Raw genomic sequence first — 13384 nt, 5'->3', positions numbered from 1 at the left:
ACATTGATGTAAAATCCAATGCGAGAATCACCGCTGATTCTTTTATCAGTGTTAAATTACGTAAAATGTATCGACAAAGAAGATGCAGAAGTTCTCTAAGGCCTGTAACTAATAATGCCACGAAATAGTTACTGGGAGAGTGAAAATTGGTCTACAACAACACCGCGCATGATTCTTGAGCCGTAGAAAACGCAAGTAGGTAAAGCATGGTGTCGTGAGGTCTGATGAGGCAACCATGTGTGTGTGTGTGTGTGTGTGTGTGTGTGTGTGTGTGTGTGTGTGTGTGTGTCGGCCGGGGTGGCCGAGTGGTTCTAGGCGCTACAGTCTGGAACCGCGCCACCGCTACGGTCGCAGGTTCGAATTCTGCCTCGGGAACGGATGTGTATGATGTCCTTAGATTAGTTTGGTCTAAGTAGTTCTAAGTTCAAGGGGACTGCTGACCTCAGAAGTTAAGTCCCATAGTACTCAGAGCCATTTGAACCATTTGTGTGTGTGTGTGTGTGTGTGTGTGTGTGTGTGAGAGAGAGAGAGAGAGAGAGAGAGAGAGAGAGAGAGAGAGAGAGAGAGAGGGAGAGAGAGAGAGAGAGAGAGAGAGGCCAATGGTGATATCGTCGACGATTTCAAATACCTGCCCAAACACCAGAGAGAATGGATCTGACGATTATTAGCAGGGGCACCGTATATATGGTGTTTCGGTGGGTATCTGGAACTTCATTTTTACACTGTGTAGCTGGAGGCAGCCCAAACAAATACCACTCGTCATGTCCTTCAAGCGACGTCTTGTGTTGACGGGAAATGTCGGTTTGTTTCTCGATACAAACAGAATTATTTTTAACGAGTAATTTTACATGCTATTTCGATAGGATGGTCCCAAAGTAGGCTATTGCGATATTCGATTTCTCGATATGTGATAGCAGGGAAAATAAAACACGAAGAATAACCAGGTACTGAGCAGCGCTGGTTTAAGCAGTCAGCACGGGCCAGTGCGGTACTATCGCTGGAATACTGGGTTCCTTCATGTTTTACTGCCCCCTTTAATACGTGGCGATAAAATGAAAAGCGAACTAGATTAATTTAGATTCCCCTATCGAAAGGGCACGTAAAATTTCGTTTTAAAACTCATTTTGTTTATAATGGGAAAGAAACCGGCTCTTTCCGTCGAAATTGGGCGCCACATCACTTAGGAAGGACACCCGGTATATAGACTCACTACGGCGACTCGTGTGAAACTGCTACCTAGAGGCCAAAACGCCTTTATAAGCTGCGGTCGGAAGCTCCAGCGTTATAGCATTCGCTGAATGAAGACTGTTGACATCAGTCACTCGACGTGCTATTGGAACCTGACCGCTCCCTATGGGATTGCATACAGGCTGCTATAGGGAGTGCTGATTGTTGTGCTGATAACAACTTTGCAAGGACTTACCGACTTTCTAGTGTTATTCTCCCACCATTGCATTTGTTCGCCCACGTCGACCCAGGTCGTTCAGGTTTATTAAACCTTGCTTTTGTTTTGTGTTATTTTAACTGTGAATTAACGAATGCAGTGCGCTTTAGTAGGTGAAAGCAAATAAGTGTGTACCAAACCTCAGGCCTACCTACTTCTATTCCTACTACTCCTCTTATCTTACAAGAGGACAGCTCCTACTCGTCATCAACGACTTTGTCCCAATTTCTGGTATACGTAGGGCTTCACCAGAAGTGAAAGGGACAGTAGTAGGAGATCCAGATGGCCGAGCGTTTAGAAAAAAATAGCATTCTTGGTGCGCGCCGGATGAGTAACAGCTATTAATGATAGCATATTGTCCATGCAGAGATTGGCAGAGCGGAAAAACTACAGTACGGTAATCGCAATGTCGTAGGTTCGAATCTCTGTAGCAAAACCAATTTTTATTGTCTTTTTTTACACTGCAAATAACACGAAACACAAACAAAGTAATCCAGTCTTATACAGTAAAATAGGCTGTAACCCTTCTCGAAAAATTGTTGCCAACGGTCTGCGTAGGCTTAGAAGAGAGCACTGGCAGTTTGGACAACGATTCAAAAAACGATTGATGAGTACATGACAAAATATATGAATGTCGTTATTATTCCAAAAAAATCTGGAAAATTTTCAAAAGCCTTATGAAAAATATTTGACCGATATGATGAGGCCGAACATGCAGGAGGACAATTTTCCTGTTGTAATTGACTCTTGGGGAGGAGAAACAGATCCAAAATTATACAACGAGACATTTCGACATTTAGGCTAGAAGTATTGCCATCGTGCAGTCTTCAAGTCATTATCCCCTAATGAATTCCTTTATCAGAACACCGTGGTGTCTACGTTTATGGTTATGTTGGTTGGTTGGTTGTTTCGGGGAAGGAGACCAGACAGCGAGGTCATCGGTCTCATCGGTTTAGGGAAGGACGGGGAAGGAAGTCGGCCGTGCCCTTTGAAAGGAACCATCCCAGCATTTGCCTGGAGCGATTTAGGGAAATCACGGAAAACCTAAATCAGGATGGTCGGACGCGGGATTGAACCGTCGTCCTCCCGAATGCGAGTCCAGTGTCTAACCACTGCGCCACCTCGCTCGGTATGGTTATGTAAATAATTTGATAAAAAGTTGAAAACTGTTTTTATTTCATCGAGAGAGAGAGAAAATAAATCACATCCTGAGAAGATTGTATCAAAATACATTCCTTTGTACATCATCAGCCATCCTAGCCAGTATTTGGCGTGGCTTGCTGCCCAACTGTGCGATGAGGAAGAATCTTTCATGAATGTAAACCAAAATTTTTCTGTAGAAACTTTAAAGCAACCAGACAAGAGAAGAATTGTTTATAGGTGCAAAATGCTGAGAAAATTACTGCTTCACCTGCTTTTACTATGAATATCACCCGAGCACGTGTAAATCATGCACTGTAAAACAGTAAGATCATTTCATATTAAAAATTCTCGTGAAATGAAATTGTGGCATCGTTGGCTGGGGAGCCCCATCCGGGAAAGTTCGGCCGCCGAGTCCAAGTCTTATTTCACATCGGGCGATTTGCGTGCCGGGATGAGGATGAAATGATGTTGAGGACAACACACCACCCAGTCCACGAGCGGAGAAAATCTCCAACCCGGCCGGGAATCGAACCCGGGCCTGCTGCATGGGAGGCAAGCACGTTACCAGTCAGCTAAGCAGGCGGACCAAAATTCTCGTCAACGCCTTGCAATCCCTTCCTGGAAATTTGTTTGCTGTGCTGTATTTTCCTGTGGCTTTTCTTTTCAAGCCTTTTATGAAAACATTAATAAATGCAATTCTTCAGCATTATTTCGATTTATTTGCGATGTAAACAACGTAAAAAAGGCAAATTACTTTCCGCTGACAGATTCGAACTCGAGATCCTAGAATTTCCATCTGTGTTCTTGCCGCTGTGCTAATCGCTACCTGGAAGCAAAGCTAACATATATGGCTCATGTCTCGCCCGACCCATGCCAAAAATGCTATTTTTTTTGTAAACGCTTATCCTTCTGGAGTCGAACTCCTCTTTCATTTCTGGTCGAGCCCTTGCATATCTCAGAAATTTGGGCCAAATCAGTGATGACGAGTGGTCTTGGTACCCTTGTCTGCTGTGCCCATCCTTTCAAGCAGGAGAAATCACTCTGCGTTCTTTAGATACGGAATGGATAGACGTTTGACTCCTCTTACAGACTTGCGTACCCGTATTTTCAGACCGGCAAGAGCCCAGACGGGTTGTCGTGGCGTGAGTGAAAAAGCGAACAGTTGTGTATTCCGTTTAGAGGGCGAGAGCGGCCGTGGGAGTGATGCCGTTTCATGCGCTGTCGTCACGCTAATCCCGGCGAAGTAGCGACGGCTGCGCGCGTGGCGCGCGCCGTTAATTGAATTGGTGCAACTCGATCACAAACGGCGAAACGGATTAGCCGCGCTATTACTCGCTGTAATTACGCAACGCGCACTTAGCGCGCCGCGCCGGCCCGCGCGACGAGTGCGGGCGCGCTGTCTGCCTCGCTGCCCGCTTTATGCATCCGCAAGTCGCCGCGGACGTCGGTAAACACGGCGCTGGCGAGCGGCGAACTGGAGCGGGCTCGTTCTTCTTCGTTGCGAATACTTAACCTGACACGTCTACAAACAGAACACAGTTTCTCGTGCCAATGTTGGAACGTGTATAGCCCGATTGTCACTGCGTTTGAGTACATGACCACTATGCCGGGATGTAATTTACTTCCACTAGAGGTTGGTATATTCGTCTCTGTGTGGACGTTGACCAGAAACATATTTATTTGTTTCTAGATGCATTGATGTAGCTGATAAAACAGGTCTCCCTAAGAAGTGCACGCGCTGAAGAACAAGCAAATATAATTACAAAGTAAAATATAGCCTTGTATTGTATTATATGTATGTTAACCGGGGACCTGGAAACGACGGAGAGGCTCCGTCCCCGCTGCAGCCGCAGTGGTCCACCCCACGACGGCTACCGCAGTCCACTTCACCCCTCCGCCGCCCCACACCGAAACCAGGGTTAGTGTGCGATTCGGTGTTTGCGTGGTAGAGTAATGGTGGTGTACGCGTACGTGGAGAACTTGTTTGCGCAGCAATCGCCGACATAGTGTAACTGAGGCAGAATAAGGGGAACCAGTCCGCATTTTCCGAGGCAGATGGAAAACCGCCTAAAAAGCATGCACAGACTGGCCGGTTCACCGGACCTCGACACAAAGCCGACGAACGGATTCGTGCCGGGAACCAGGCGCTCCTTCCCGCCGGGAAAGCCGTGCGTTGTCTGCACGGCCAACCGGTTCAAAAAAATGGCTCTGAGCACTATGGGACTTAACATCTGCGGTCATCAGTCCCCTAGAACTTACAACTACTTAAAAACTAATCTAAGGACATCACACACATCCATGCCCGAGGCAGGATTCGAACCTGCGACCGTAGCAGTCGCGCGGTTCCGGACTGAGCGCCTAGAACCGCTAGACCAATGCGGCCGGCCGACCAACCGGGCGGGCTAAATATAGCCTTAATGTAATCCCAACAACAATATAAGGTAACTTAAGGCATCACTACACAGGGTGGACAGAAGTATGGAAACACTGCCAGAAATGGACGCTTGAACATAAATGCAGATGCTGGGCAAACCTGCTCGCACCGTTGTACTTGACCGCTAACGGCACCTGTGCAGTGTCCTCAATACGTTGCTAGTGTCATTCGTGGTCTGGATAGTGTTCTGTGAAGTTGTGAGTGCTTTATGTCGCAGCTCAGTGCGTTCTAACTTGGATAATTTGTTGGTGCTCGTATGGTGCGTTCTTCCGTAACCATGGTTAGCGAAGTATTTGGTGTTTCAAGAGGCGTCCTATCGAAGACACCCCATACAGGAAAAGCAGAAAAAAATCACAAACTAAGTCACAGCTCGGACGAAAGTGTGTGTCGATGATTGTGACAGACGGTCAGTGAAGAGGACTGTGATGAAAAATAAGTGCCGCGCGGGATTAGCCGAGCGGTCTAAGGCGGTGCAGTTAGGGACTGTGCGGCTGGTCCCGGCGGAGGTTCGAGTCCTCCCTCGGGCATGTGTGTGTGTGTGTTTGTCCCAAGGGTAATTTAGGTTAAGTAGTGTGTAAGCTTAGGGACTGATGAGCTTAGTAGTTAAGTCCCATAAGATTTCACACACTTTTTTGCTTTTGAAATTTAAGTGGACGACAGCGGCAGAATTGAATATCGCACTTCCGAACCCTGCCAGCACAAAATCAAAACGAAGTGATCTCTATAATCAGAAACTGCAGGGAGAGCTGGAATTCCAAACACACTCGTCAGTTATCCTAAGGTCCGTAACAGGAAAACGTGATGCCGAAGCCACATAAACTGGACTGTGGAGCAATGCAGGAATGTCATTTGGTCAGATGAGTCTTGTTTCACACTAACTTCTGTTCGAGTTTACGTCCGAATAGTCAGACATGACAGGGGTTCGGCGATGATTTGGTCAACCATATCGTGGCAAACCAGGTGTTGCATGGGTGTGTGTATGATTATTGAACCGGGAACCTAGAAACGATGGAGAGACTTGGTCCTGCCGTAGCCCTCAGTGGTACACAACCCCACAACAGACCACAGCAGTCCACCCACCTCACCGCCACTCCACACCGAACCCAGGGTTATTGTGCGATTCGGCCCCCAGTGGACCCCCCCCCCCCTGCCCCCCCCTCGGAAACGTCTCATACCAGATTAGAGTAATTATAGTGTACACGTATGTGGAGACAGTGTTTGCGCAGCAACCGCCGACGTAGTGTAACTGAGGTGGAACAAGGGGAACCAGCCCGCATTCGCCGAGGCAGATGGAAAACCGCCTTACAAACCATCCACAGGCTGGCCGGCACACCGGACCTCGACATTAATCCGCTGGGCGGATTCGTGCCGCGGATTTGTGCCTTCCCTGCTCGGGAAGCAGCGCGTTAGACCGCACAGCTAGCCGGACGGGCTGGTCTCATGGATACTGTGCGAGGTTGTATTACTGCCAAATATTATGTGAGCATTTTGACTCATCATGGCCGGCCGCGGTGGTCTCGCGATTCTAGGCGCTCAGTCCGGAACCACGCGACTGCTACGGTCGCAGGTTCGAATCCTTCCTCGGGCATGGATGTGTGTGATTTCCTTAGGTTAGTTACGTTTAAGTAGTTCTAAGTTCTAGGGAACTGATGACCTCAGATGTTAAGTCCCATAGTGCTCAGAGCCATTTGAACCATTTTGACTCATCATGTCCATCCCATGGTACAATGTGTGTTCCCCAATGACAATGCTGTGTTTCAAGACGACAGGCACTGTGTTCACGCAGCTCACATTTTCTAGGTCTAGTTTTGTGAACACGAGGATGAACTGTCGCATCTCCCATGGCCATCGTAGTCACCAGATCTCAATATTATTGAGCCTTTGTGAGATACTTTAGAGATCGCTGTCCATCTCCATTATCGTTACCTGAACTAGCCACTATTTTGCGGGAAGAATGTTATGATATTCCCTTGAAGACGATACCAGATCTACATTTATCCTTTCCGTGATTACGGGAAACTCTTTCGAATGCCAGTGGCTTACCTGCACTTTATTAGGCATGGTAACGTGTTGTGTTTTTGGTGTATCCGTGTTTTTGATTACGCCACTGACACCTAGCGAGAGGGTAGTACCTCGTTTGGAGTGATTGCCCGTGGCATCTCCACAGTCCTAGATGCCGCGCCATCTAACTCTGTACTTACTAAGCTATTTTCTCAAAATTAAAACTTGCCACTAAACTCTAGTTGCATGTAGCTCTACGGGGTGGCGTTAACTTGCATCAGTTGTACGTAATTGGAATCGTACTAACCCTTGCAAAGGTACCCTAACCATATAACACCTAATAACCCAAAATGTCAGAAACCAACAAAACACCACGAATGTAACTCTAGCTCAGTTCAAGATATTGCAGACGTGTCCGACGCAGTCCATAGCGTGATCTCTAGTCCTTGCCACTTGTTCGTCTTCTCTTCCTTCGTCGCCTGCTGCAGCGTGGCCTGAGCCGACCTACTGTAATGATCTGCAAGCCTACCGAACACAGTTACACGCTGCATAAGATGTTGTGAACACTGATATCTCTCAGAAGATCTTTCTCAACGTCTCTAACAAAGTTCTAATGACTGCACTCGAAAATCACATATTTGGGTTTCCCTTCCGTACCACACACACACACACACACACACACACACACACACTCACACACACATACATATATATATATAATCGTGCGCATACACTTCTTCCTTCAGTTCTCCTCTTTGTTCTGAACAAGCAGATGAGATATGATTTGTAACCAGTCAATAAATACTTAAGCCGTGCTAATGGCTGCATCTGCTTCATTCTGCGCAGTTAACCCACTCTTGGCTGCAGCTTATAATCTCTTTTACACGTCGTTTTTGCAATACATGCGATTTGTAATTATCGCACAGGAACTTCTTCAATTGCCAAGCACAGCTCATTTCAGATGCAAGCAGTATTGGGAAGGTGAGAAAACAGTGACCGAGGAAAAACAGAGGAAACAAGAAGAATAGGAGAGATAAAAACTTTTGTGAGCAAGTATGAAAAAAAACTTTAAAAAGAAAAAGGCACCGAAGAAAACGAGAAAGGAAGAAAAGGTGAAAAATTGACTGTTGACAGATTAATGCACGATGCAAATAAGTGTTCTGAAAGGATCAATGAATAAAAAGGACCTGGTGGGAATTTGTGTGGCCCAAGCAATGTTGGAGAGTGCTACGAAAGGAAGAAAACAAGAGGTGAAGAAAACTAACGATACAGAAATGATACAGAAAGCAATTGATTAGCGAAGAAGAAAAACGAAGTGAGACTCAGCGACCTAATTTTGTAAAGAAAGCTAGATGATTTTCCATATTACATTTTAAAATTGTAAATATTCTGTGTATATTATTCCGCAAATGGTACTATACAGCTGCGCTTTAAAGTTTTTTGTAGTTTTAGGTATACTGTACTGAATTGGAGCGTGTCACTATTATTTCTATAATACACTGAGGTGACAGGAATCATGGGATAGCGATATGCATATGTACAGATGGCGGCAGTATCGCATACACAAGGTATAAAAGGGGTGTATTGGCAGTGCAATCATATGTACTCAGGTGATTGAAATGAAAAGATTGGCCACAGGACGGGAATCAACAGACACTGAACGCAGAGTGGTAGTTGGAGCTAGACGGATGGGAAATTCCATTTCAGAAATCTTCAGGGAATTCAATTTTCCGAAATCCACAGCATCAAGAGTGTGCCGAGAATGCCAAATTTCAGGCTTTACATCTCACCAGTGGCCGACGACTTTCATTTAAACCGTCGAGAGCAGTGCCGTTTGCGTTGAGTCGTCAGTGCTTGAAATAACTGCGGAAATCAATTGGGACGTACGACGAACATTTCCATTAGCACAGTGCAATGAAATTTGGCGTCACTGGGCTGTAGCAGCAGACGACCGACGCGAGTGGCCTTGCTAACAACACGACGTAGCTTTCAGCGCCTCTCCTGCGCTCCGCGACCATAACGTTTGGACCCTACACGAATGAAAAACCGTGGCTTGGTTACATGAGATCCGATATCAGATGGCAAGGACTGATAGTAGGGTTCGAATGTGGCGCAGATCCCACGAAGCCGTGGAACCAGGTTGTAAACGAGTCACTGTGCAAGTTGGTGGAGGCTCCAAAATATGTGCGCTGTGTTTACATGAAATGTCCTGGGTTTTCTGGTCCAACTGAACCGATCATTGACTGGAAATGGTTATGTTCGGTTATTTGGACATACATTTTTAGCCATTCATGGATGGAATTATTACGGATGCGTTATGTAGAAGGGCCACAATGGTTCGTGACTGATTTGAAGGACTTTCTGGGCAATTCGAGCCATCCAGATCACCTGACATGGATCCTGGTAAGAGCTGACGGTAGGATTCGAGTGTGGCGCAGACTCCAAGAAGCCGTGGACCCACGTTGTTAACAAGGCGCTTGTGCAAGCTTGTGATGGCTCCATAATAGTGTCGACTGTGTTTACATGAAGTTGACCGGGTCGTCTGTTCCAACTGAACCGATAACTGACTGGAGAGAGTTCGTCTGCATGGACTTCATGTTCCCGTACAACGTTGAAATGTTTATGGATGACAAGGTGCCATGTCGCCGGGCCACAATTGCTCGCTATTGGTTTGAAGAACATTCTGAACAATTCGAGCGAATGATTTGGCCACCCATATCGCCCGGCCCGACATGAGCGCCAATCAAACATTAATGGGATATGATCGAGAGATCAGTTCGTGCACAAATTCTTACACTAGCAAACTTTCAAATTATGGACGACTATAGAGGCAGCATGGCTCAATATTTCTGATAAGGACTTCCAACGACTTGTTGAGTCGATGCCACGTCGAGCTGCTGCACTACGCCGGGAAAAAGGACGTCCGAAACGATATTAGGAAGTATCTCATTATTTGTGTCACCTCAGTGTAAAGTATGGAAAAGTCAGTTTTTATAGTTAAAATGGTCAATAAGTCAGTAATTTTAGTCTTAAGTTTGGTTTCCATAAATTGTATTGGAAGACTTATCTGTTGCGAGTATCGTACTGGGCTAGTTCCGTTAGGCGTGACGTATCAGTTGTGAACCATTTCTTTAAAAAATCTTTTTTAAATAATATTTATTATTATTTTATGGTTTCACACAGTTAATTCAACATTTTGAACTGAAAATTATTTGACACCTGACACAGCAATAAAAGAGTTTAAAAAATGTACCCGTGCTGGTGTAGGCGGAACAAGAAGGTGCGCATGTTAGTCGTGCAGATCAAGAACGGCGGTGGCAAATTGACCCCTGGACCACAGCGATCAGTCTAGTTGTCTGTTGTGGGTAAGTTTTGCTATTTGAGCAGCAAAATAACTGACGATGGCCGAGAGAACATAAAATGCAGATTGGCAGCAGCAACAAAAAGAGCTTCTGAAGAAGACAAATTTGTGAAAACCAAATAATGATTTTTTCTGAAGGTATTTCTCTGGAGTGTAGTGTTGAATGGAAGTGAAACGTGGACAGTAAGCGGTTCAGACTAGAAACTGGAGCTTTTGAAATGTGGTGCTTCAGAAGGACGCTGACTACAACAACAGCAACACTCCCTTTGTGTACTCCCGAATTTACCTTTACATCTGTCGACTTCGTACCGTGAAGAAAACAAGTTGCGTCATATCTGCAAAGAATTCCTGTATTCGAACTTAAATCTGGTCCGAAACTCGGTAAGTTCGTATTCTGTTCACGAAACGACTTTGCAAGACAGTACTGAAAGCCTTTCGTAAGTCAAGGAGCACGGTATCAACCTGGATGCTGTTGGCCATGGCGCTCTGTACCTCACCGGACCAAGCAGAGATTCACAAGATCTCTGTCTGCGAAATCTACCGGGTGATCAAAAAGTCAGTATAAATTTGAAAACTTAATAAACCACGGAATAATGTAGATAGAGAGGTAAAAATTGACACACATGCTTGGAATGACATGGGGTTTTATTAGAACCACCCCAAATTGGTAGACGCGTGAAAGATCTCTTGGTGACGATCGTGTGCCCAGCCGCCACTTTCGTCATGTTTGGCCTCCCAGGTCCCGAGACCTCAGTCCGTGCGATTATTGGCTTTGGGGTTACCTGAAGTCGCAAGTGTATCGTGATCGACCGACATCTCTAGGGATGATGAGAGAGAACATCCGACGCCAATGCCTCACCATAACTCCGGACATGTTTTACAGTGCTGTTCTCAACATTATTCCTCGACTACAGCTACTGTTGAGGAATGATGGTGAACATATTGAGCATTTCCTATAAAGAAATGGTTGAAATGGCTCTGAGCACTATGGGACTTAACATCTGTGATCATCAGTCTCCTAGAACTTAGAACTACTTAAACCTAACCAACCTAAGGACATCACACATATCCATGCCCGAGGCAGGATTCGAACCTGCGACGGTAGCAGTCGCGCGGTTCCGGACTTCCAGGGATCACTGATTCAGAGTCCATCCTCATTTTTATGGGATTCAAAACATGTGAGCATATAATGTGTTTCAGTCTTCTACAGTAGGCCAGAAATTACGCTCATCTCTTCAACGACCCAGCTTGAAAACCCATATTACATGTTTGCTGTTATACGCCCAGTTTATAAACGGTATTGGTGTCCTCCCAAGAAGATTGATATCATGCAGTAGTGTCCAGAGATATCGTGAATATAAGAGATGTACCAAAACATTATGACTCTCTACTTAATTGGGTAATGCCCATCTTTGGAATTCTACACAGCAGCGGTTCTGCATGGTATGACTTCGGCAAATCCTTCGTAGTCCTTCAGAAGTATGTGGTACCAGACGTCTAAGCACAGGCCACAAAATTCCCACAAATTACCGGCCTGTGATATGTGAGTGCGGAGCTCGCATCAGACAGCGTCTTGTTCATATTAGGTACATCTGTTGGCTAAGACGTCAAATTAACTTCACTATCGTGCTGTTCATACCACTATAGCACGATTCTGGTCTTGTGACACATCCAGTTACCCTGTTGGAAGATGACAACGCTGTCGGGGAAGGCATTAAGGAAGAATGGATGCAGGTGTTCTACAATAAAGGTCAAGTAGTCCACAGCTGTTATGGTACCTTCGATTACTGCCACAGTTCTCATGGTAGCCCCGTAGCATTATACTGCAGCCATTGGCCTTTGTCGGTGGCACAGTACGTTTCGAGCTGACGTTCGCCCGAATGACGGCGTGTCCGAACACATCCATGGGTCTGGTATTACAAGATATGTGAGTCATTCGGTCAGATGACACGTTTCCACTGACTCACAATCCAGTCTCGATGATCCTCTCTTCACTGCAGTCGTAACTGACGATGTTGTTGGGTCGACATGGGAAGATGTACGGGTCGTCTACTGCCGAGCCCCATGTTCCACAACGTGCGCTGGAAGATGTGCTCCCAAACACTTGCCTGCACCTGTTCCAGCGTTGTGCACTGTCGTCTGATCTGCCAGATATCGACGCCTACCTTGCTTTACAGAGCGGGCAAACCGCCGACGTCCACGTTCATGATGTGGCGTGCATTCCAACATCTTTCACCTAATTGTGGTTTCATCATCCTTAAATCACTTTCCATAGACGCTCAGCACCATAAGATGGGAGAAGCCGACTAGGTTTGTCGTTTCCGAAATGTCCCTTACTAGGAGCTGTGCCATGTCAGTGGGTGACAGATACGATGAAGGACACAACAACAAATTTATTTCGTTAAGCAACTAGGTGTGAAAAATGCATATTGAAGAAGCATGGGATATCCAGGAGGTCATTTGTTGTGAATGAAAATAAAATAAGTTAAATGTGTTTCAGTGCTTTTTTGTTCTGAAAATGTTACAATAAATGTTGAAAATGAGCGCAAGTAACTTCAACGCAGAGCCAGTATCGCCGTAGCAGGGTGTCCCGTGTTCGATAAAAAATGTATGTTCTGTAAGTGGGTGGCCGTTGCAAGAATTCTTGCAAATAATTCCTCCTCTGAGTCCAGGGAGGTAGAATACACTTCACTTTTCATTCAGCCCCAGAGAAAGCCTTATTGGACGAGGTCGGTGGATCTTCCAGGTCAATGTACAGATACTCACTAGCCAGTTCATCGATGATCGAAATAACGGGCTAATACTGTAGATACTGACTGTGCGAAATGTGCCGGACGACTTCAGGCTGGAACCAAATTCCCCTCTGATGCGTAGGCGTTGCATGCTCAAATGATGTCGGCATGTGTTCTTGCAAGAAAGGCTATACATTCCTAAGACAAACTATCTGACGACCTGATGTAACTGTTATAAGTGGGTTTTCATCCGCCCATAAATGCGAGTA

This window comes from Schistocerca americana, chromosome 4 (genome assembly GCF_021461395.2).
Source record: "Schistocerca americana isolate TAMUIC-IGC-003095 chromosome 4, iqSchAmer2.1, whole genome shotgun sequence".
NCBI classification, from domain to species: Eukaryota; Metazoa; Arthropoda; class Insecta; order Orthoptera; family Acrididae; genus Schistocerca; species Schistocerca americana.
Note: the sequence above shows the minus strand (reverse complement) of the source record.